The sequence below is a fragment of the Pseudorca crassidens genome, chromosome 17 (assembly GCF_039906515.1).
Source record: "Pseudorca crassidens isolate mPseCra1 chromosome 17, mPseCra1.hap1, whole genome shotgun sequence".
NCBI classification, from domain to species: Eukaryota; Metazoa; Chordata; class Mammalia; order Artiodactyla; family Delphinidae; genus Pseudorca; species Pseudorca crassidens.
The window spans coordinates 34,286,377-34,310,494 of record NC_090312.1 but is presented as its reverse complement, the minus strand read 5'-3'; the positions used below and the strand labels follow the sequence as shown (position 1 = coordinate 34,310,494).

Below are 24,118 nucleotides of genomic sequence, written 5' to 3'. Positions count from 1 at the left end.
ATTCCTATAGCTGCACCCCTTGCACATCTAGTATTCATCCTGTCTTCCATCATCCATTTTAAATGTTCCTCATCCACAGTTGTCACCTTAGCAGGTTTTGGTGGCTTACCTAATGGTGTGACCTAAACCTTCATTCCTGAGGGGTTCCAACCTTTGCTAATCACACCCTTATCAGGCTGGGGTTGTTACACATATCCATTTACAACTGCAGTGGAGCGAGGGAATACCAGTAGGCACCAAATGGGTCACCTGTGTTCTACACATAGTTCTCCCATCCCCCTGACTCCCGCTGAGCAACATCAGTGACTCCTGCCAGAAGGGTGACTGCTCTTCTAGCTTGCTGGTCCCTGGACATAGGAAGTCCAAAGTACCTTGGTGACAGTAATGGCATGTAGTTCAGTAGGACTTTTGCTGTGTACCCTAGTAAGAGTGTACCCCCTTTGGTGACCAATTCTTGCAACCCTGAAGAGCCCAGAGTTTTAGGAATGGTAAGCAGAGTCCTCCAGTGGGTCACTGGAAGTGATGGTAATTGGAGCCATCACTTGTATCCGAGAGATTTGATGCATATACTGCATCCTGAAGCGTGGTACCCCATCCTTTCAGCATGTTGCCTCTGAGCTGGTGCTTACGTTGTGTCTTCAGTAGGCCACTCCAGTGATCTGTGAGACTGCAGATTGTGTTTATGTGATATGATCAATGGGTCCTGTGGTTGGGCCCACTCTCACTCCTTTGCTGAATTAGATCCCCTGGATAAAAACTGTTTTGGGGTGGGATTCATGCCTGTGAATTAGGCATTCTATTAACACCCAAATAGTGGTGCTGGCTGAGACTTTGTAGCTCTGGTATCTGGCGATATCAGAATAGGTATCCCTGTGAAGTTGAATTGCTGGCCTTTCTAGAATCAAAAGGATCCAGTGTAGTCTGGATGACACTAAGTGGTCTGTTGTTCTCCTAAAGGTGAAGCACCATATCGGCATAGCATTAGTCTCTGTTGCCGACAGATCGGACAGTCAGAAACACAATAGCTAGATCAGCTTTGGTAAGTGGGAGTTCATCTGTTGGGCTCAATCATAGCCTCTATCTTTGCCACAAGCAATTCTATCCATGTGCCCATTTTGCCTCTTCTAGGGTGGCCAGTGTCAAATGATGGGATCATTTTATCTACTTGGTTGTTGATGAAAGTGCCTCTTCTATGGTGGATGCCCATACCCTCACCAGAGGGCCAGCCATTGACCACTGCCCAGGAATCTCACCTAAGGCCACTTCTACATAAAACTATGAGCAGGTACCTTGCTCCCACATTTTCTTTCACTACTGTCTTTCAAGGCCCACCCCTTTATATGTCTCTAATGCAGCCATGGTCCGTTTGTGTCTCACACGCACAATTTGAGCCAAGCCAACCCACTGGTATTGGGCATCATCCTCCTTCAGCTGGTTGTACCCCACCTCCCCATATGGCCGTAGGTACAAATGGGGAAAACAGCATTAATGCAACTGTGATTGACGTGTAGGTCTGAGCTACCTGCTCATTCATCTTACTTGTACCCTCTGGTCTTGCTTAAGCTCAATCACATACATACCACTTTTGTCTTCTGAGGGGCTGCTGCTGAGTTCATACAACTTTATATATCTTGGTGGGTCTGACTAAACTCATAACAGGCAGTTCTGGACACACGGTTACTTGGCGTTCACGGTCAAGCATGCTGTGTCTACCAGAGCTCAGCAACATTTTAGGAGCTATTTCTCAAATGGCTTAATTCGCTGCAGATGACACGGCTTTGCTCTGGAATCCTAGAGTCTTGTGTTGTGATTCTGCTGCTGGGGCTTGTCATAAACTCCACACTGCATCTCTCCCACCAGTGATGCTTCCTATACTGGAAGGTCTGCTGGATCTTATGGCCCAAGTTTCAGGGTTGCTTGCACCACAGCCTCCTGCAGCACTGTTTCCTGCCCTGGGCCCCATGCAAAGCTGGTAGGCTTCCATGTTACCCAACATATGAGCCAGAGCATAAGTACTCCTAGGTGTGGAGTATGTTACCTGCACAACTCAAAGGGGCCTGCCAGGCACAGTGCTTCCTTCCAATGCAATATTTTGGAAGCGATACCATGGCATGCCCCTGATCGCTAGACCTCTAAAAAGTCACTGAAGTGGCAGATCGCTGAACTTTCATAGGATTAATTTTTCACCCTCTTGACTGCATATGTCTTACCGAGGCTTCAAGGGTACTAGTCACTTCTGGCTTGTCCTGTCCAATCAGCAGAATGTCATCAATGTAATGGATACATGTAATGTTCTGTGGGATGTCCAGTCAGTCCAGATCTCTCTGGACTATGAGAGAGTGCAGGAGAGTTAACAGCCCAAGGGCAGAATTAAATGAATAGTATTCATTCCATGTGAATGTGAATTGTTGCTGGTCCTCTTTTTAAATTGAAATAGAAAATGCATTTGCCAGATCAATAACCGCATACCATGTACCTGAGGCCTAGCAACACGTTTGCTCTAGCAACGGTACTATGTCCATCACAGCAGTTGTGAGTGGGCCTGCTTGCATTGACATTACAGTCATTCTCCAGAATCCACCTGATTTGTGCAGGGGTCAGACTGACAAATTAAACAGAGATATGAAAGAAACCACACCTGCTCCTCTTCCTGCCCCCCCGCCCCCATATTTTAAGTCCTTAATGATGGCATTAATCTTCCCTATCCTCCCCACCCCCAGTGCAGTATTGTTTTTTATTTGCTAGATTTACCTTGGTTGGGAGGATGGGGTGAAATTTAAGAAGTTTTTTTACTTGTTTTTCCTTACCCTCTTACCTTACAGGGCAAGGATTCAATGTGGTGTTTACTCCAACTACATCATTCCCATTTATGCATTTGGGAACTGAGGAAACGACAACTGGGTAAGTCCTTGGACTTATAACTTACCCAGTCTATAAGTTAGACTTTAGATAGATCTTCATTTATTAAATGGCCCTCATGAGCTTCCATTCTAACAGGATCATGATGACTCTTTAGGTCTTTGGGAATCAAACTCTGGGTCCAAAAGTCCTTGCAATATCTAGCTATTCCCCCTTTCTCACAGTTCCCTGAGTAAACGGTCATAGGTCCTTTTGAGAAACCACTGTTGCGCATACTTGCTGTGGTTTTGCAAGGTCCTTCCTCCTAGGGACCCAGCCACCTCTCTAGTCAGTGGTTCCAGATATGAAAGCCGGCTCAGGTCTGGTAACTGAGCAAGTGCTTGCGCTTGTTACTGTGACTACACTTGGCCCCCCTACTCCTACAGTCTTGCCTTTTTCTGGTTGTAGGCATCAAGGAGTACCCTCATTGGATGCCCATCTGTTTTGCCTAAAGGACACCATGCTTTGTTTTCACAGTTCCCTGCAGATTAAGACTATTTGGCTGTCCCTCAGCCTTGCTGATCATTACAGCCTCCTGGCTTCTAATGGTGAAGCACCACCCCCTGACCTCTATTACTGGTATATATTTGGGGGCAAAGGTATGGTCACCGTAGATTTTAATGAGCCCAGCTCTGGCCTGCAGAGGAGAGCCAGCAGTGAACATTTTGGTGATGTTAGTGCTCCTCTCACCAGCACATTCTTGTTGACCTTGGTGAATGGTGTGTCTTCTAGGCTTTCCCATGGAACATAATCGGTTTTAGCCTAACATAATAATATATGCATCCAGTATGCCAACTTCCTTCAGCTCTTCATTTCTTTGTTTATAGGCTACCAAAGCAACACAGGTGTTTCCACTTTGCTCAACATTGGCTATCACTTTCTCTAGGCTTCTAAGAGCCACACTTGTTTGCCCCATCTCCTGAGTCCTTGCCAGGGTGGTAAATCCCATGAATTAAGAAAGTGCCCCCAGTTCAATGCATTCTTCCTTTTTCAGTGTTATGTTCCTGCCCCCTTGATCAAGCCCCCTTAGAATCCAATCCCAGCAGCACTCCCCTGGCTCCTGCCAGTGTACACATGGCTCCTTTGATGTGTAAACTCTTTCCTCTCTTGTCAAGGCCAACATATCCCCAGACAAGAAATGCTGGAATTTAACTTTAGTTATTGGGCTGGCAGCATGCAGTGTAGATGGGGAGAGCTCCATACCTGCTGCATTGCAAGGGAGAAGCCTCTGCAGTATCTTCCCATATGGGGAAGTGCTAGCCCTTGGGTGGACCACCTCTCCAAGTTCTAGGGATTCAGGGAGGTTTGCAGTGCCCCAATCCTTGGGACATCCTTAGAGACCTCCCACCCCATATTTCAAAATCCTATGTTTTCTCTACCAGAGCCCTGTCCTCAGCATAACAGACCTACACTGGCTGAGCATTTAAATGTCTCAGGAGCTCTACAACTCTCATTAGCAAATCCTTTGTCTGCTTCTCAGCTTTGTCTGCACTTTTACTGCAGCAGCTGAGGGCCTCTTTGGAAGCTAGCAAAGCCTCTAGTCTCTGGCTCTCACACTTACATTTAATTGTTAATGGCCCTCTTTGTTGCTCTGCAGGGCACCAATGCAATTTAATTACCAGTGACTCTGCAATCCTTACAGGCTTTTTGCCCCTCCTATCTTTCAGATGCTTGAATCATCACACCTGCAATGGTAGTTTCCTTCATCAGGATATTTTTCTAGGTCATCACCACTGAAATCTTCAGCAATTGGGCCAGAGGATAGTTTTTATCAGCCAGGCAGTGAGTGAGCCTATTTCCAAACTCCATCTTACTGGCTATGTGTTTTCTTTAATCACTCTCAGTATCACGTGGGTCTGTTCAGGTTCTCTGAGAAACAGACACCAATCAGGGTTAGACAAGCAAGAGATTTATCGGAGGGAACTGTGTGTGAAGGATAAAGGGGAGGGAACAGGAGTAGGCGGCAAGAGCCTTCCACCTGTGTTGAAGGCTTGACACCTGTGACAGGAGGTGGAAAGAAGGTCTGAGTAGGAAGCGCCTCAGACTGCAATGCAGCTCTAGGAGGCCTTTAGCCAAGCCAGTGGGGAGTCCTTGAGACAGAGTTGCCTGTCAGAGAAGCCCTGAGCCCCTTGATGACAGGCCAGCACTAAGACCCCTGCTGTGCTAAGTCACTGGCTGGGAACAGCCCAGGAAAGTGTAGCTCGACAGGAGCCTGGTGGTGGATCCAGAGGCTTTGCAGCTGGGGTTCTTAGGAAACGACGCTCCCCACTGCCAGTTCTCTTGAAGGAGATCTGAGTGGCACATTTCCTGTGGCTGCTACAGCCACCCACTTTCATTCCCATTGTCATTATGATTTCATACCGATTCATATTTCTGTATAGGAGATCTCAGATCACTGTTTAGTGCACAGTAATTTTTTTACTTATCCTGAAATTAATGTAAGTGAAAGTGCAGTTCATTTGTAAGGTGCTATTTAAATATTTGTCTTAAGTGATATTCACTTAAGTGATATTAATTTAATATTGGTTTTAAGTGAAAGTAACTGTTACATGATTGGGAGTGACCATGGGAGAGAAAGCAGCCAAGCTCAACACTTAGCACTTGGCATATAGTGGGTGCTCAGTAAGTGTTTGTTGACATAAAATAAAACCCAGACTTGGGTCCCTGGCAGAATATTTGCTTATGATTTTAGTTATGTATTTTCATGACTTAGCTCTTTTTCCTTAATGCCTTTGTCCTCCATAAGCCAAGGAATGCAGAATGTCCCTATGTAAGGAGAATGCTGCCTTAAAATATATTTTGTCCTGAAATAGTAAAAAAAAAAAAAAAAATTGTCCACATGCATGAATAAAAAAATGTGGCTCAATTTTTTGATGGTTCTAATAATAAAAATTAGATTTGATACAACAAAAAGTTGATTAAATTAATTGAACTATGCATTATAGCTGGTTACATTCTTTTTTTTAATCAATGTAAGTTGTGTTTTAACATTTTATTTATTTCTTTATTTTATTTTTTGGCTACACCGTGTGTTAGTTGCGGCACGCAGGATCTTTCGTTGCGGTACGTGGGCTTCTCGTGTGGCGCACAAGCTCAGTAGTTGTGGTGCGCGGGCTTAGTTGCCACGTGGCATGTGGGATCTTAGTTCCCCGACCAGGGATTGAACCCGTGTCCCCTGCATTGGAAGGTGGATTCTTTACCACTGGACCACCAGGGAAGTCCCTGGTTAAACTCATTTTGATGAAAATATTCAAGGTATTTTTTGTCACCCATACCACACCTCAATTTGAATAAATTAATTGAAATAATTGATTAAAATTATTGAAAATATATCCATATACCAAAATTCAATCACATATTTAAAGTTAGGCCAAATAGATGTTTACAGGATACCTTTCTGATGTTATTGTTCTGTTGAAGAGTAATCACAGTAACTGAAACAGGACCCAGCCGTTACTCTTAAGGGACAGGGGATGAGAGTGCATATATCCGGTCATGTAGTTAAAAAACAAAGCCCCAGTTTTCCCTTTTGCTTGATTTCTTTTTAACTGTGCTATATTTTTTCTTAAATTTTACAAAACATAAAGGAGGACCACAGATTTTTTTGCTTATTGAAGGTGATGGGCAAGGGTATTCAGTGATGGAAACCCTAGTACTAGTACAGTGTTCTGGCCTATCCACAAGCCATTTGATCACTTTTGAAAATTTCCATGTTTGCCATCTTTCTTTCTCATGTTTACTTGAGGGCAGTGTAGAGGGAAATGATGGAGGGTGAATGGTCACAGAGCTTACTCTCAAGTATGATGATGGAGTTCTCAACTTGAAGTCAAAGAGAGAGGTCGATAAAATGAATGGACAGAAGCATTTTCTAAAAAACAGTATAAAGTAATTATATATAGTATATATATATTATACTTGGCACATATATTGCAAATGTCTAGGGAGGGGGAAAACTTGATTCCTTTATTCCTCTGGCACTGAAGCTTAAAGTTCAATTTAAAAAACTTTTTTCCTCAAAAATGTTAAAGAAGAGTCTGGATTCACAGCTCCCAGACACCTGGGAGCAAGGCGTTTTACCTTTGGACCTGTGGTTCTCAACTGGGGGCAGTTGTGTTGCCCTGGGGACATCTGACAATGTCTAGAGACATTTTTTATTGTTACAACCAACTGGGTAGGGGTAGAAGTTTGTTGTAATAGGGGCGGGGCAGGTGCCACCGATAGCGGTCCTGCTCAGCCATTGGTTGGCACCGCGGTGGGCCTCTCCCCCTCCCCTTCCTCTGTATAAAAGGAGCCCGAATTCGGACTGAGGCAAGACGGTGTTTTGAAGTCTGCCATTTTCTCCGTCTGCTGGCTTTCCGATTCAAGGCGTTATTCCTTGCCCCCAACAACTCGTCTCCCGATTTATTGGCCTGTAATGTGGTGAGCAGAGCGAGCTTGGGCTGGGTAATACTGTCACTGGCATCTGGTAAGTAGAAGCCAGAGATGGATGCTGCTAACATCCTGCAAGGCACAAGACAGAACCCTCACAAGGAAGAATTATCTGGTCCAAAATGTCAATAGTGCCATCGTCAAGAGAGCCTGTTAGCCAAGCTGCTACCAAAATGCCACCAGGGATCCTTCTTTTTTAAATTAAAATGCAAAACTGCAAATTTTTAACAGTTTATATTTCATTAAGAAAAAAAAAAAAGATTCCAGGCAACAAAGCTGATGATCATCGAGCAATATCTTATCCTTGCAGGTCATAAGAATGAGCCTAACAGGAAAGCGCATCCTTCCCTTACAGCTTCCCCTGAGTAATCAGTTTCAGTCACTGAGGCCAACCTTCAAGTGATTGACAAAGCTGAGTAGAATGGAAGTTTACTCTTTTTTTTCTCTCTCTCTTTCACCACTTGACTCTGATCTTTCTCTCTTGCTGTTTTTCCTGCTGGTGTTTTGGCTCATCTAAAATTTGGTTACACCTGAGCCCAGTGAAGGTCAGTGTGTATACCACCTAAAAAATGCAACACCCACAGTGTGCTGTTTGCTTGGCATCTTGTCGGGGCACTGGCTACTATTGACTTGAAGGGAAGTACCACCTGCTGAGTCACTGGATTGACCTCCTGCTACCACCTGTGGTTTCCATAGTGACCGTCTCAGTGAATTGCTCTCAACGGAACCTGACTGGTTAAAGACGAGCAATTTCCTGTAATTTGAGCCTTTTACTAATCTTGAAATGGAAACATGCTTTCACCATTCTGAAGAGTAGATTTTCCAGTCAAAATCTTTTGGAATAAAATGCACAGAGATGTTTGAAGAAGTGAGGTTATTAGGGTAGAACGCTGAGGGAGAAAATAAGAACGGTGGTGATATGAAAGTGTTGCTTAAGGAGATAGAGAAATGTTAGTAAATACAAAGGGTTTCCAGTAGCTCCTCAGGAAAGAAAAGTTGCCCCAAATACCTTGTTATTAAGTCTTGCCACTTAGTCACTGCCAGAACACTTACCTGATAGAACCAGAGGAAGCAGATTGTTATTCAACCTATTTTTTAAAATAATCTCCACTCCTCTTATTTTCAGAAAAAAGAAAGGGAAAAGAACAATCGATTCCCCTCACCTGCCACCCACTTGGCGATGTGAACATAGAACAGTCTTTTTGTCTTTTTCTTCTTTCCTTCCTTCTTCCTCCGTTCTCTTTTCCACCTCTTCCCCTTCCTCCTCCTCGTTCTTCATTTGCTTCTATGTTTTACAGTTACAGAGCAGATTAGGGAGAATTTTTCATTCTCCCTGGTATATAGATGGTGTGACATCTACATCCCAGGGAGACTTAAGGACTAGTTATAGGTAAGGAGGGATAATGAAGAAATCAGGCATCTTAAGTCCTTAGAGAACATTCGTGGTCAGTTTGGATGTTTGAACAATGAATCCAAAATTGGTTGCTGCCCAGTGAACATTGATTATTTATACAGGGCCTTAAAGCCGCATATTAGAAGGTACTAAATAAATATTTGATTATTTGGTGAAAGAAATTTTAAAACATATAATCAGTGTTCTTCAGTTTTTTGGTACTATAATCTTCATAATAGTGCTAATGGTATATACAATTTAAAATAAGCATTACGTTTACTTTGATCCTATTCCTTAAAGCTGTTGAACAGCTAGGGTTAAATCAGGGCCAAGAACTCGTTTATTGAACGAATGAATGAATGAGCATTCTCTCATTTAGTCAACATTTATTGAGTCCCGACAATGGGAGTGTGTGTTTTTAAGTTAGCCTCATGCTTGGGTCTCTTCATAAGCATTGAAGCTAATGTCCCCAAATGAACTCATTATTTTGCTCCAACTCCCAAGTTTTATCTCCTTTTTAGTTCCCTATTTCTTAATGGCACATCACCCACAGGGATACCCAGACAGAAAGCTAGGTGGAAGGAAGCAGATTTTATTAATAATAATCGTAATAGTAACAATAGCTGCTAATGTTTATGGAATTCTCACAACACTGCAAATGCTTTGCATGTACTTAATTTAAATTCATTTACTTTCCATTCTCCTAAGAACCCCCAAAAGAAGGCCCTTTGTAATCCATATTTAGTCTCTGTACTCTGTGCTCAATGTATGAAAGATTCTGAAAGGAGCACCATCTTTTTTTTTGGCTGCGTTGGGTCTTCGTTGCTGCACGTGGGCTTTCTCTAGTTGTGGCGAGCGAGGGCTACTCTTCAGTTGCGGTGTGTGGGCTTCTCGTTGCAGGGGCTTCTTTTGTTGCGGGAGCATGGGCTCTAGGCGCAGGCTTCAGTAGTTGTGGCGTGTGGGCTCAGTAGTTATGGCTCGCGGGCTCTAGAGCACAGGCTCAGTAGTTGTGGCGCATGGGCTTAGTTGCTCCGCGGCATGTGGGATCTTCCCGGACCAGGGATCGAACCCGTGTCCTGCACTGGCAGGCGGATTCTTATCCACTGTGCCACCAGGAAAGCCCAGAAGCACAGTCTTAAAGGAGATGGACTTGTGAAAACAAGACATTGCAGTACATTTTGATGCCTGAGAGGATACTACAGCTTCTCCCAAGAGAAAGGGCCTAGCTTCCTGCTGGGGAGGAAAAGAAGCCTCCAGAGGTGAATGATGACCATCCGAAGCCACTGGTTCTAGCATGTTGCCTGGGTGAGTAGAAACACAGCAGGACTGTTTTCAAAATAAATCTGTGATCCCTCATTCAGATGTGTCACTATTAATGAAAGAAACTGTTACAGCAATGCTTATCAGAAACCTATTACCTAGGTCAAATAATATATAAGGTTTAGGCTAATATTCTCTAGGGAGATAAGAGAGTTGAGGATAGGCATTTCTCTAGGCACTAAAGATTAAGGGATCAGAAAGCACAAAAATTATATCGAGGGATCTTAGGGCAAGTGGTAGGTAAATATAAAGGTGGGTGTGAGCAGCAGAGGCGCTGAGCCAGAGTAGGGTGCGCTGCAGGTCCCGGTGGGTGACCCATGGCAAGCTCAGCCACCGGCAGGTGCACACACACGTGCCCATGTGTGCGAAGGAGCAGGGAGAGGGCTGGCCACAGTGAAAAGGGAAGACGTCTTCCGGTCTTTATGCCCATAACTCATCCAAACAAAGGAGGGAGGCAGGTTAACTTTTAGGGCCAGCTTCAAAAATAGGCCTGAATGATTTTGTGGTTCCCTCTGTCCTGCCCCCACTAAATAAACCATCTCGTTATTGCAACTAAACACAAAGATTGAAAATACAGGGATTGGTTAATACATTGATCTTTTTTTGTTCTGTTGTGTATAGATTGAGGGTCATTTTGTTACAAGGAACAGTATTGTCCCCAAGGCAGTTCAAGAAATTTGTGGGGAGGAATCTCACAGAAACCCAAGGACAGGACCCCCAGTACAGCTGAGCCAGATGGCCAGGACTCTGGAGCTGGGTGTTGGAGAGCCACAAGGAAACGAGACTCCTGCATCTGCTCTGCCTGTTCTCTACCAACTGGCTTCTTCTCCTTGCTTGTAATTGCTGCTTTTTTTGTAACTTGAACTCTTCAAGTCCACAGACGGCTGCCCCAGCCTGATTCAGCATGGCTTTCTTGACCCATCAATTGGCTCCTTAGCTCTATGTCTTTCAACTTCAATTCCTGAGAGAGGGAAATCCCTTAGTTGGGAATCACTTACTCGGGGGCAGAGTCCTTTGTGGCAGAGTCACGTCAGAGGCCCTGGCCAGCAGATCTGCCCTTGACCACTCGCATAGCATGAGCTAGAGGTGGGACGTCTTCAGAATGAGCTCTGGGGATGCAAGTCCCCCAAATGCTTAGTACAGTTCATTTAACCATCAAAACAAAGAGCACTCAGTATTTTGCAATCATATCAGCAATCATATTAAAATAAACCCCATCAGTATTTCGATATGGGCAAGGAGGTGAAGAAAGTAGGAAGGACTTGGGAGTCCACAGTATGGGACAGGTCACTCCTGAGTTGACAGAAGGGCACAGAGAGAGGAGATTGATGTCAACCTTAACTCACTTTGACTGCCTCTGCTTTCCTAGCTCCTCTACTCCAGGTCTCCTGATGCTCGCCCCAAACATATCCCAGTCTTGCCTCTGCTGTATCTAACTGAGGTAGGAAGTACAAGGGAGGCTTGGAATTCAGTTAGACTCCCTAGACCCTCAATGTCTCCCTGCGTCTGGTTGTAGATCCCAATCCTCCTTTCTCTCTATGGTCACCCTGAGCCCTGGTGGTGAGTAATGGCACGGAACTCTAACTACTTCCTACTAAATTGGCCTCCCACGTGGCTGGATCCTGCTGGCCAGGCCCTACTTTCCGGTGTAATGGTTGCCTTGGTATGTGTCTTGTCTGGTTCCTACACTGAACCACCACTCAGAAACCCTCCCTCCCTCTGACCAACCACTAATAAGCCCCTGAATGCTGCTCGAGCTTGCTAAACCACAGCACCTCTGAGAGCACTGGAGAATTACCAGCATCCACAGCCCCTGTGTTGCCAGGCCAGACCTTCTTCTTGCTGCTGAGGTCCCAGCATACCTTGCACCTGAGAACAAACTTTGCAGACTTCATAATTACCTCAAAGGGAATTTTATCTTCACCTTAGCAGGGATAAAATAGAAACTCTGTACAGAGGTGGTGTTGTCCTGCTAACACGTTCAGGAAGCCTTGCTTTGCATGATTTATGAAGCTTTTTGTTGGCTTTAACACCTTGAACTTCCTCATGAAGAAACGTTTCCCCAAGGATTCCTTAATCAAAACTTTACAATGTTAGACTTGTGAAAAAGTTCCCTTCAACAATTAGAATTTGTAGGGAATTTAAGCCCAAATATTGAGTTTGGCATGATGGTAGTACACATTCCTCAAAGCTATTGTTCTCAATATCCATAATTTTAATTTAAAAATTCATTTGAACTTACTTGTGTTATCACTGTACATAGAATCCCAAATATAAAAGTTTCAAACTCAAACACAGCAACTAACTAGAACAAATATATCTGAGTCTAGTTTCAATTCTTTAAGGAAATAGGTCAGAAATGAATTTATAAAAAGCATTCTTGTTAATTAGATTCTTGCCAGGTGAAATGCAAAGCTTTGAATAGCATTATCTATTCTGATTTATAATTAATGGACTCAATTTCTATTGTAACGAAGAAATTTCCTATTCATCCATCAGGGACTTTCAAATCACTATCATTCATTTTATGAAGAAAAAATGTGAAATAATCCTAGAGGAAATATATATTTTAAAAATAATTTACAGGGGCTTCCCTGGTGGCGCAGTGGTTAAGAATCCGCCTGCCAATGCAGGGGCCGTAGGTTCGAGCCCTGGTGCGGGAAGATCCCACATGCTGTGGAGCAACTAAGCCCGTGCACCACAACTACTGAAGCCCGCGCGCTTAGAGCCTGTGCTCCGCAACAAGAGAAGCCACCACAGTGAGAAGCCCGCGCACCACAACGAAGAGTAACCTCCGCTTGCTGCAACTAGAGAAAGCCCACGTGCAGCAACGAAGACCCAACGCAGCCAAAAATAAATAAATTAATTAATAAAAATAATTTTAAAAAATAATTTTACTAGTCATGTTTTACTTAAATTGGAGTAAATAAGGTAGAAGAAATTAATTACTCCAAATCTGTTTATATTCCATAATAACCAGTTAGGCCTATAGTACATGATTATAGGCAAAACACTGTCCTCTCTGAGACTCAGTCATGTCATATGTAAAATGGGTATATAAAATGGATATACCTATACCTTCAGAGAGCTGAGGGTTTCTAATGAGACAGTGCCACAAGTAGACAAATGGCAGTCTTGACAAAGATGTGTGCTTCAAGATCTAAGAATCAAAGTCAAATGTAGACCTGGGTGGTGCTTATTATTTGAGTCAGCCAGTGAAAGTAACCGTTAGGCAGAATTTCTTTGCTGCCCTTGCAAATGCTTTTGAAATCCTTGGCTGAAATTCTACCCTTTCATTAAAAGAACACTTTAGTAAATTATCAGAAGCAGGGTGCAGTGGGCATTTGTCCTCTTTGTGGCTGCCCAGTATCTACTCTGATGGAATCCATTCTGTGTGATTATTGGAAGTGACGGAGCCAGACGTTCCCTTTCCCCATTCCCTTATGGGAAAAGCCAATTAGATGTTTCTGCCCAGCGCTTTGAATCTGGGGCTAGTGAAACTATTATACAGGGACCGTTTTGAATTCACACATGGAGGTGCATCCAGCAGCAGCAGAAGGCAAACATGGCTGTCATGTCCATTGAGACATCACAAGCAGACGATTCTTGCAGTGGGAATTTGGCCTGCTCCCTAATTTCCCTGGCTCCTCTCAAATTTCCAGCCTTGGAGTCTAGCCTTCCTGTCCAATCTATGACCTATCCTCTACCTTTCCAACAAATTCCTTTTCTGCTGAAGTTAGCAATAGTCAGTTTCTGTTTTTTTAAGAACAAGCATATAGCTCTGAGCCAATTAATTCATTAGGAAATTACCATTTGGTAGTTACATTAGAAATAACTCTTAATTTTTCTTAAGTAAATCTTGCCTTTCAGAGAATTAATTTTCTTTAAAAAAAGAAAAACAGTTGAGTGAGACTCCTACAAAGAATGGTAAGCCCTGTATTGATTTGGGTATCTTGCATATGAACTGCCTCTTCTGATTTCAATGGGGACTCTTTTTTGTTCCTGTTGGGAATGTATCTTTCCCTTTCTCTTTCCATTTGTAAGTCTGTCTTGCTTTTCTCAAGACTATTTTTTTGGGAATTTCCTGGTGGTGCAGTGGTTAAGAATCCACCTGCCAATGCAGGAGACCCACGTTCGAGCCCTGGTCTGGGAAGATCCCACATGCCACGGAGCAACTAAGCCCCTGTGCCACAGCTACTGAGCCTACGTGCCACAGCTACTGAAGCCCACGCGCCTAGAGCCTTTGCTCTGCAACAAGAGAAGCCACTGCAATGAGAAGCCTGCGCACCGCAACAAAGAGTAGCCCCCGCTCGCCACAGCTAGAGAAAGCCTGCGGGCACCAACGAAGACCCAATGCAGCCAAAAAGAAATTAATTTTTTAAAAAGAGACTATTTTTTTCTCATTGTTCAATCCCTGCCCTACTCCACATTCCTGCCACTGATCCACAGATTAGCCCCAGTTGGTCAAGGAAGAGAGATTCCATAGAGAGAAAGAGCACAAAGGAAGGGAATCTGCGGCAGCATCTGGGAAGGGGAGAAGGGGCAGGAAGGAAAGCCTATCACATTTCTACTTTAGTAAACTTTCCTACATTCCCTGGGCAGTTTCTGCTTTCCACTCTTGGGGTAGAGAAATGAGAAAGGGGTAAAGGTAGAAGAGGAAAGAAAACCTTGTTGCCATAACTCCTATCCTCAGCCCCTTATTTCCAGCTAGACTGCAAAGACCTTTGTATTGTTTGTTGTTGATTTCTCAGCACATAAACAGAATCTAACAGATGCCAGACTGAGCTTGCTGAATAAATGTGATTGATCACTTCAACATGATTTATATAGATTCTTATTCTAGCTATATTAAGGCTTAAAATAAATTTTTATGAACTGGTTTGGGAAGTCATTCATGATTTGTAACTTATTCTATTAGAAATTATATCCCGAGAGTCAAATAGTAGTCTTACAAATAAACTTCTATAAGGCAAGTTCGGGTAGACTAGACACTGCCTTTCCAGTACTAATGTTGCCAGTGATGATTTAGTAGGTAAAGGAGACTTCAGCTCAAAATTGATTTGTGTTAATGAAGAAAATATTAACAGGATCTAAATATATGAATTGGCTAATAACTTTTCTCCATTTAAAAATTATCTGCTCGGGCTTCCCCGGTGGCGCAGTGGTTGAGAGTCCGCCTGCCGATGCACGGGACACGGGTTTGTGCCCCGGTCCGGGAAGATCCCACATGCCGCGGAGCGGCTGGGCCCGTGAGCCACGGCCGCTGACCCTGCGATCCGGAGACTGTGCTCTGCAACGGGAGAGTCCACAACAGTGAGAGGCCCGCGTACCGCAAAAAAAAAAAAAATTATCAGCTCAAATTTTACCTTCATCAGTAAATCTGCACCAGAGAGCTAAAGTGAATTTTAGTAAAATACTTAAGAAGTGGTTTTGAAAGTGGCAAAGAAACCTCAGGAGCCTCCCTCCCCACAACCACCCACATTCCTCTTCCTACTGTCATCCTAGGCATCAATCCCTGCCTTCTCCTCCAGCTGCCATACCAGCATCCTACACGCAACCTCCGGCTTCTTCTATCTGCCCTGCAACTTGCTAGCATTGCTCCACTAATTAGTTTGATAATTACCCAGACGCTAGATTTCTACCTTTGGATGTCCCGGGCTCTTCCCTGTCTTTCCATTAGTAATTAAGTCCTAAGTACCTTCTAATTATCTTCGAGTCTTCCCTCTCCTCTCCATCCCCACTGTCAACACCCCACCAATCTAGCCTTCCACCAAACTTCACTCAAAGTACAATTAGGAAGCAAAGACTTCCTAATAGGTCTTTTTACATAAATTTCTCCCTCTTCTCATTTGTTTTCTACCATTTGGCCAAATTAATCTTTTTAAAAAAGCAAATTTCACCATGACTCTCCTGTGTTGAAAAGCTTTTCCATAGCTGACTGTTGCCATTAGAATGAAGTCCAGGGTTCTCAACACAGTCTGCTCTCTCAATTAACATCACACCTCCACCTTGTGCCACACTCCTCCTCCATCTCTGCATTCACCTAACTGAACTTCTCTCAGTTCTTTGATCACATTGTGCGTTCTCCTGCCTCAAAACTTCCACAGTGTGTTCCTTCTGCCCTCAGGGCTTGTCCCAAATTCTTCAGATTTTCTCAAGCACCATTTCCTCAGAGAAAACTTTCTGGACCGCATAGGGCAGGAAGTTCCCTCATTCCGAAATCTCTGGGCGTGCTTCTCTGAGAGCTCAAAGGGGACACAGACCATGCTTGTCCTATCCTCAGCTGTATTCTCAGCTCCCTGACCTGCTTTGTCACATCCCTGAAAAAACCCCTCTTCCCAATATCCTGAGTAGATGTTATTTCTTTCATTCTTTTCTCATTCGGACTCTCTCTAAGCGAAAGGTATCCAACAGTTAACCGACAGGCCTGGCAGTCAATGAGAGAGGTCTCTAATCAACCTATTTCAATAAGTAATTTTAGAGAGAAAGAATAGCACAGTAATAACATCGTGGTCCCTCAAGTTAGACTGCTTGGGTTCAAATCCTGACTTTGCCAATCACAAGGAGTATAACCCTGGGTAAATTACTCAGCCTCTAGTCCTGACTGAGTTTCTTCATCTGTAAAGTGGTAGGGATGTTGGGAGAATTAAGTGAAATAACATATGTCAAACACTTAGTGCCTGGCATAAAACACATGCTATGCAAGTATTAGCCATTATCACTTCTTAACCATGGACTCTGCACCACATTAGACTAACAAAGTTAGGCCTGCGAGGGGAGGGCTTATGCTGGTCTTGTTTAGTTTGGTTTTCCCAGTCACTTGCCCAGTACCTAGCACTAAGCAGTTGTCCACTAAATACTTACAGCATGAAATCAAGTATGACCAAGTGAATGATTATCATTTGTTATACATCATCATAGTGGAGAATAGCAGAGAAGGGATCTAACTTTTACTGAGCAATTTCCCTAAGCCTCCTCTCCATATCTGAAAATGGTGGTAATATCTTCTTCACAGGAATCTTGTGAGATTTCAGTGACAACTGAGTACGTAAAATACTTATTCCAGTGCCCAGCACTCTTAGCTCACCACTTATGGGCTAGCTATTACTGTTCTCCAAGTTTGGAAGCTAGTAGGTCTAACTCTTTCTTTCTCTCAGTTCCAATATTAGATTCTCACATCTGCAACTTTGGCTGTCCTTCTTCATTATGGCATTTGTGACAAGATGATTTTCTGTCTTCTCAGCCTCTGATCGTTGTTGTAAAATGTCTATGAAAGGTCAGCAGACTCTTCTGCCTTCAATATTAGCCAACGCTTTCCACGTCTGGAGCTTACTCCATCCTTATGGGTATTGGGAAGATAAATGGAAATGATTAAGATGTACTTTCCAAAATATAAAACATTGTACTATAAGAGTTTGCCAAAGGGAATTAATATAACCAGATATCTGTAGAAGAACTTTATGAAGACCCTGTGTATCTCTCAACCTTAATATCTAAGATTGTAGATACGATAGTCTGTAAACAGCATGTAAAAGCAAATTTATTAAAGTCTGGGACAACTGCATTACCAAGCTGTACACAGCATGTTCTTTCTTCAGACGCTGAGATAAATGAAAAAAAATGGTTGCCATAGAGATAGTTAAACTATGCCCTTTGGCTAGCAGATTAGAAGTCCATTTCAACCTGGGAGAAGAGAATGTATTTTGCCTTTCCAGTGATATTTACAGATTATTCCTATCACAACTGCAACCAAGTTATTAAAGCTCAAATGCTAAACCTCTAAACATTGCACTTTATGAAGACTTTTGTTCTTTTGCTAAAACTTATTTTTCCATTAATGTGCAAACCTTAAAGCTACTATCTTTTTTTCTCGGAAAATGTATTTTTGAAGTTCTCCCCCCTAAGATGTTATTAAACTCTTCCTTGAAATCTATTCTGCCACACAGTTGGCTTCATTTCCTTTGAAGCTCATATTTTATTTTTGAATCATTTGTCAGAGGCAATATGTAGTATCACAAAGGATGCGCCAGCACAGGAAATGCTTATGAAGCATGGAAAACCCACTTAATAATAACTCATACTAATCAGTTAGCAGAAAGATTTGTGGGTGGTCATATTCAGATCCTTTTGTAGTCAGTTAGTCTGTTCTTCAAAATTAAGAACGTCATTACAAATCCGTAGCTGGGAAAATCTGCCAGCTGACGCAAGCATTTCCTGCAGGGCGGCAGTTTGTCAAGGTTAAGCTTACTTTGCCTGGTTGGGTAAGATAGGTTCTGTGGATAACAAAGAGGAAGCTGGATTTGTTTTGGAAATTGAATGTATTTTATGTCATCATAAATCTGACCACTGTGCCCTAAAATATTGCTGCATAAATCCATTTCTCAGGTGTGATAACTTCAAAGAGATTTGAATTCCCTAGGGAAAAAATAATTTCCCTCCTTTCCTGGCATTGGGTATTCAGTCACAGCCTTCCATTGCCCAGGCCAAGGTTTAGGTAATTTCTTCCTTCGCTTATGCTGGTGGTGACTATTTATAATCTGTGTGTGTAAGTGTATGTGTTTAATTGGGCATTTACAGGGAGGAAGAATAGTAGGGACAAAATACTTGGCTAAAATAGCCTGAACTCCAAACCAGGACCCCTTAAATTTCTAAATTTGGGTGAGTAAATGATCATGTGCCTCGTTTCTCATCTTCCCCTCATCCCCAATCTCCACTGTCTTTCTCTTAAATGTAGGAAAACCAAACGAGTCAATATGCATGAAGATATTTTAGGACCTGAAAAGGAAGGCCACAAACCATTTAAAGTAGATCAGTTTTCCTTTTTTCTGAAATGAAGTGGAAACAAGCATCTTCACACTTTCTAGATTAAGAGAGTTGGAAAAGGAGTCATACATTGTCCATGTTCTTGTTATTATCCATAAAATCGGTTATTTTACTTCTCCATCTAAGAATCTTTTTAATGTTTGTACAAGGAAAAGTGTGGCAAACAATGAAATAAGACCAGCCTAAACCCATTCCCCGCCCTCTTCCCCATTCCCAACCTTCCACTAGGGAGGCTAGAAATGCTAAATATTTTCTTTCTACCAGGCTTACAGTTAGGTCTGGCCCTGTGACCTGTTCTGGTCAATATGGCATAAGCAGAGATCTACTGTGGGCCTTCCAGGAAAGCTTTTTTTTTCCTAAAAAGGGGCAGATGTGGCTGATGCCACCTTCTTCCTTCCAGCACTTATCCATCCTTCATTATGTCTTAAATGTGAACGTGATATCTGGTATGGTGGTAGCCATATTGTGACCATGAGTCCAAAGTATGAGGCTAAGTAGGATGGAATAGAAAGATAGAAAAGGCCAGGGTCATTGATGGCATCATTCAGCAGGAAATCTGACCTCCTGTCATCTAATTCTGTGAGACAAATAAATCCCTACTGGTTTAAGCCACTGTTAGTTTGATTTTCTGAATACTTACAGCCGAGAAAACATCTTAACTGATACCAGACTTGGTTTGAGTTTCAGTCTAACCACCCCCCACCCTACCCCAAAGGATAAACGTAACCTTTCATTTTATTTCTTGGCTATTTTAGGTGAGATTGTTCCATCTGTAGTGATCATAAGCTTTTTTCAATTCGGTAAGTAAACTCGACTTTTCCAAAGGGTGGAAGAGAGGTGATAGTTTAGTGTTATGGAAACATTTGCACATTATCAAGCTGTGCATGTAACACAGTTCAAGAATCATCCTTAGGGTGGTAATAATTTTTAACCAGTTTGGGAAATGAGGCCAGTTACAGAAAAGAGCAAATTTGAAGTTAATCCCTTTTAATCAGACGTTCAGGTGGCTCATATCAAAGCATTTCTTTGTGTGTAAGTTAATAAAACTGACTTCCATACAGTAGAAAGCACATCTTCGCTGTAAGGATTCTTCGTTTTTCTACCCCAAATCTGTATCCCCGGGAATAGAACCTGCTCTCCTGGCAGATTCACCTGCTTTTAGTAGAGTGATGTACAACTCTTCTAAAGCACTTCTCCTATTGATTTCCCCTGGTCCTAATTAGTACTCCTCAGAATAGTAGATGTACTTCTATAGTTTCTAAGCTGTCAGCTGCAGTGCCATGTATCTATCAGCTTCATCACCTGACACTATCAAGTTCCCCAGGATCTCCTAGTCACTTCGGATAGCCAGTCGTGTTCAAATTAATGTCACTTGTTCTGAACCAATTCTCCATCAGTTATGGGGAAACAGTGCTAAATAATTTATACTGCTATTTAACAGATATCAGCTAAACTGTGAGCATACACACTCATAAAAAGGATTCCCCTGAAAAGATAGCCTCTTATGGTTCTTTAGAAAATTATTCCAAATCAATGGGCTGTATACTCCATCAAAAGTCATGGCTATAACAATGGGGCATTCTGTTGATTCTGGCTTCACACTTGCATGTCAGATCATTAAGTAACAATCATCAACTGCTTTTGGTTTTAAATTGAGGTTAAATTCACATAACATAAAATCGACCAGTTTGAAGTGTACAATTCATCGGCATTTAGTATATTCACAATGTTGTGCAACCACCACCTCTGTCAAGTTCCAAAACATTTTCATCACCCCAAAAGAAAACCCGTACCCATGAAGCAGTCACTCGCCATTACCTCCCTTCAGTCTGGAGCAAGCACCGATATGCTTTTTGTCTTTGTGGATTTACCTATTCTGGATATTTAATATAAATGGAATCATTCAATATGTGACCTTTTGTGTCTGGCTTCCTTCAACTAGCATCATGTTTTTGAGGTTTATCTACATCATAGCAGGTATTGGTACTCTATTTCTTTTATGGCTGAATAGTATTTCACTGTATGCATATACTACATTTTGTTTATCCACTTATTCATTGATGAACATTTGGGTTGTTTTCACCTTTGGGCTATTGTGAATAGTACTGCCATAGACATTTATGTGAGAGTGTTTGTTTGAGTACCTGTTTTAAATTCTTTTGGCTACATACATTGAAGTGGATCTGCTAGTCATATGATAATTTTATGTTTAGCTTTTTGAGGAACCACCACACGATTTTCCACAGCAGCTGCACCATTTTAGTTATCCATCAGCAAGGTACAGGAGTTCCAATTTGTTCACATCCTTACCGACACTTGTTTTCCTTTTTAAAAATTATAGCCATCCTACGGACTTCCCTGATGGCACAGTGGTTAAGAATCCGCTTGCCAATGCAGGGGACACGGGTTCGAGCCCGGGTCTGGGAAGATCCCACATGCCATGGAGCAACTAAGCCCATGTGCCACAACTATGAGCCTGCGTGCCACAACTACTGAAGCCTGTGCGCCTAGAGCCCATGCTCCCAACAAGAGAAGCCTCCGCAATGAGAAGACCCGTGCACCGCAACGAAGAGTAGCCCCCGCTCGCCACAACTAGAGAAAAGCCCGCATGCAGCAGCAAAGACCCAACACAGCCAAAAATAAATAAATAAATTTACTTAAAAAAAAATTATATCCATCCTAGTGGATGTAAAGTGGCATCTCATTGTGGTTTTGACTTGCATTTCCCTAATGATTAATGAAGTTGAGCATCTTTTCATGTGCTTGTAGGCTATTTGAATGTCTTCTTTGGAGAAAAGTCTATATAGATCTTCCTCGACTTCTGGTGGGGTTATGTCCCAATAAACCCACTGTAAAGTGAAAATATCATAAGTCAAAAATGCATTTAATATACCTAACCTACTGAACATGATTCAGCCTAGCTTACCTTAAACATACTCAGAACAACTACATTGGCTTACAGTTAGGCAAAACCATCTAACACAAAGCCTATCTTATAATAAACTGCTGAATATCTCATGTAACTTATTGAATACTGAAGATGAAAAACAGAATGGTTGTATGGGTACAAAATGGTTGGAAGTGTATCGATTGTTTACCCTCATGATCTCGTGGCTGACTGGGAGCTGTACCTCACTGCCAGTGCCCAGCATTGTGAAAGTATCCTATTGCATATTGCTAGCTAGCCCCAGGAAAAGAATAAAATTCAAAGTACGGTTTCTATTGAATGTGCATCATAAAGTCGAAAAATCACCATAAGTTAGGGATCACCTGTACATCTCTTTGCCCATTTTTTAATTGGGCTATTTATTTTTCTGTTATTGAGTTGTAAGAGTTCTTTATATTTTCTGGGTACAAGTCCCCTCTTGGATATGTGATTTGCACATTTTCTCTCCAGTTATGTGGGTTTTTTCAGTTTTTGACAATGTCCTTTGATGCACAAAAGTTTTAAATTTTTTTTTAAAATAAATAAATTTATTTATTTATTTATTTTTGGCTGTGTTGGGTCTTCGTTTCTGTGCGAGGGCTTTCTCCAGTTGTGGCAAGCGAGGGCCACCCCTCACCGCGGTGCGCGGGCCTCTCACCGCTGCAGCCTCTCCTGCTGCGGAGCACAGGCTCCAGATGCGCAGGCTCAGTAGTTGTGGCTCACGGGCCCAGCTGCTCCACGGCACATGGGATCCTCCCAGACCAGGGCTCTAACCCGCATCCCCTGCACTGGCAGGCAGACTCTCAACTACTGTGCCACCAGGGAAGCCCCAAAAGTTTTAAATTTTGATGAAGTTCAATTTATCTATTTTTTTCCTCTATTGCTCATGCTTTTGGTGTCATAGCTAAGAAGCCATTGACAAACCCAAGGTGATGAAGATTTACCACTGTGTTTTCTTCTAAGACTTTTATAGCAGTAACTACTTTTGTGAAGTTAGCCCAGCGTGACCACTTAAAAGAAAAGTAAAAATAAAGTTTGTGTACTAACCTGCTCCAGACAGAGCTTATTTAGTGATAAAGACTTTGTTTTCAGTACTGTATACATAGAAGTTCTAGAGTTTGCTACCTAGCTACCTAGACATCACCTTGTTCTCTTAGCATCTAATTAACAGAGTTTGTTAACTGATGAACTAAGTGGGCAAAAGACAATTTAACAAGAAGGTCAGCATAGCCCATGGAAGACAGGCAGATGGTTTGGTGACAAGAAGCCAGTCTTCTCACCAAATGAAGGCTTCTAGCACAAACCAATCTTTGCTATGTTTCAAAATACTCTACCTACCACATAAACTCATTTCATTTCTTAAAATACTCGATTAGTGAATATCTTTCATTGAATATCAAGGCAGAGCCTCCATTAGTAAGATGTTAGATGTAGCTTTGAGATGAGTAATAGGAACCCCTCAGAATGCTATCCAACGAGCAGAGCCAGCCTTTGGAAAACTGGACCAGAGATTAAGTTTGTCTTTAGTACCCGTTTACCTACTGAGGTTTCAAAGAAAGATAGGCTAGCCTTCTGATCAACCTGGGCCCCAACTATGAATGATTTTCTTAGTAGAGCCTCCACAGATGTTTAGCCTTGCAGGTTGAAAAATTATTTTTTTACTTCTTAAAAAATTGTTCAAGTCTAGGGGCAACTCATTCATTCTAACTTAACTCAGAAGAGGCTGATTTATAAGTTAGGATGCCAATTTCAGAATTTACAGAATTTATGTATATCCAGATGCCAACATTGGCTATTTGCTTCAACTTCTCTCTCTTAGTGGTAAATCCAATTGGGAGACAAAATGTTGGTGCTACATTTTGGTAGAAACTCAATAAGGATGTGTGCAGTGGGTCCAAGTAGGCTGGATCTTTACCTGTTCTTCATAGTATGTGGGTACTTGAATATAAATGTTAGTTGATTTTCTCCAAAGAGGGTCTGTGTTTCAACAGGTACACTGTTCATTCCCATCCACAGCTTTTCTTTATGGTGTGTTGTAGCCTGAATAAAAGCATATTCAGTGTATCCAGGAGCAATCAATCACTCCATCTACCTCTCTACATACACTTCCTTCCATACCAGGGGAGAGCTTGCCCTTCTATTAATCTAAAGCCCTCTTACAAATGGCTACCCACCCTGGCTTACACTTTGAGTAATCAGTGGTTTCAATAACTTAAAAATAAGTCCCTGAGCCACCCAAGTAGGAAGGAATTAATGATGCTATATTTTTCCTCCTTTTTCCTCTCAAAAGGGAAGGAACCTGAAGAAAAAGTTCTAAGTGCATTTAGTAC

General features: G+C 42.4%; 1 long non-coding RNA gene across 2 annotated transcripts; it reads left to right on the top strand.

Moving 5' to 3' along the window:
* LOC137209982 (uncharacterized) lies at window positions 1–19,602 on the top strand. Of its 2 annotated transcripts, none has more exons than XR_010936210.1 (3): window positions 1–1,285; window positions 2,823–2,901; window positions 4,566–19,602. It is a non-coding gene; the product is annotated as an uncharacterized lncRNA (long non-coding RNA). The 2 variants fall into 2 exon arrangements; XR_010936209.1 differs by having other exon boundaries at window positions 2,823–10,024; window positions 12,626–19,602.
* Window positions 19,603–24,118: the final 4,516 nt, after the last annotated feature.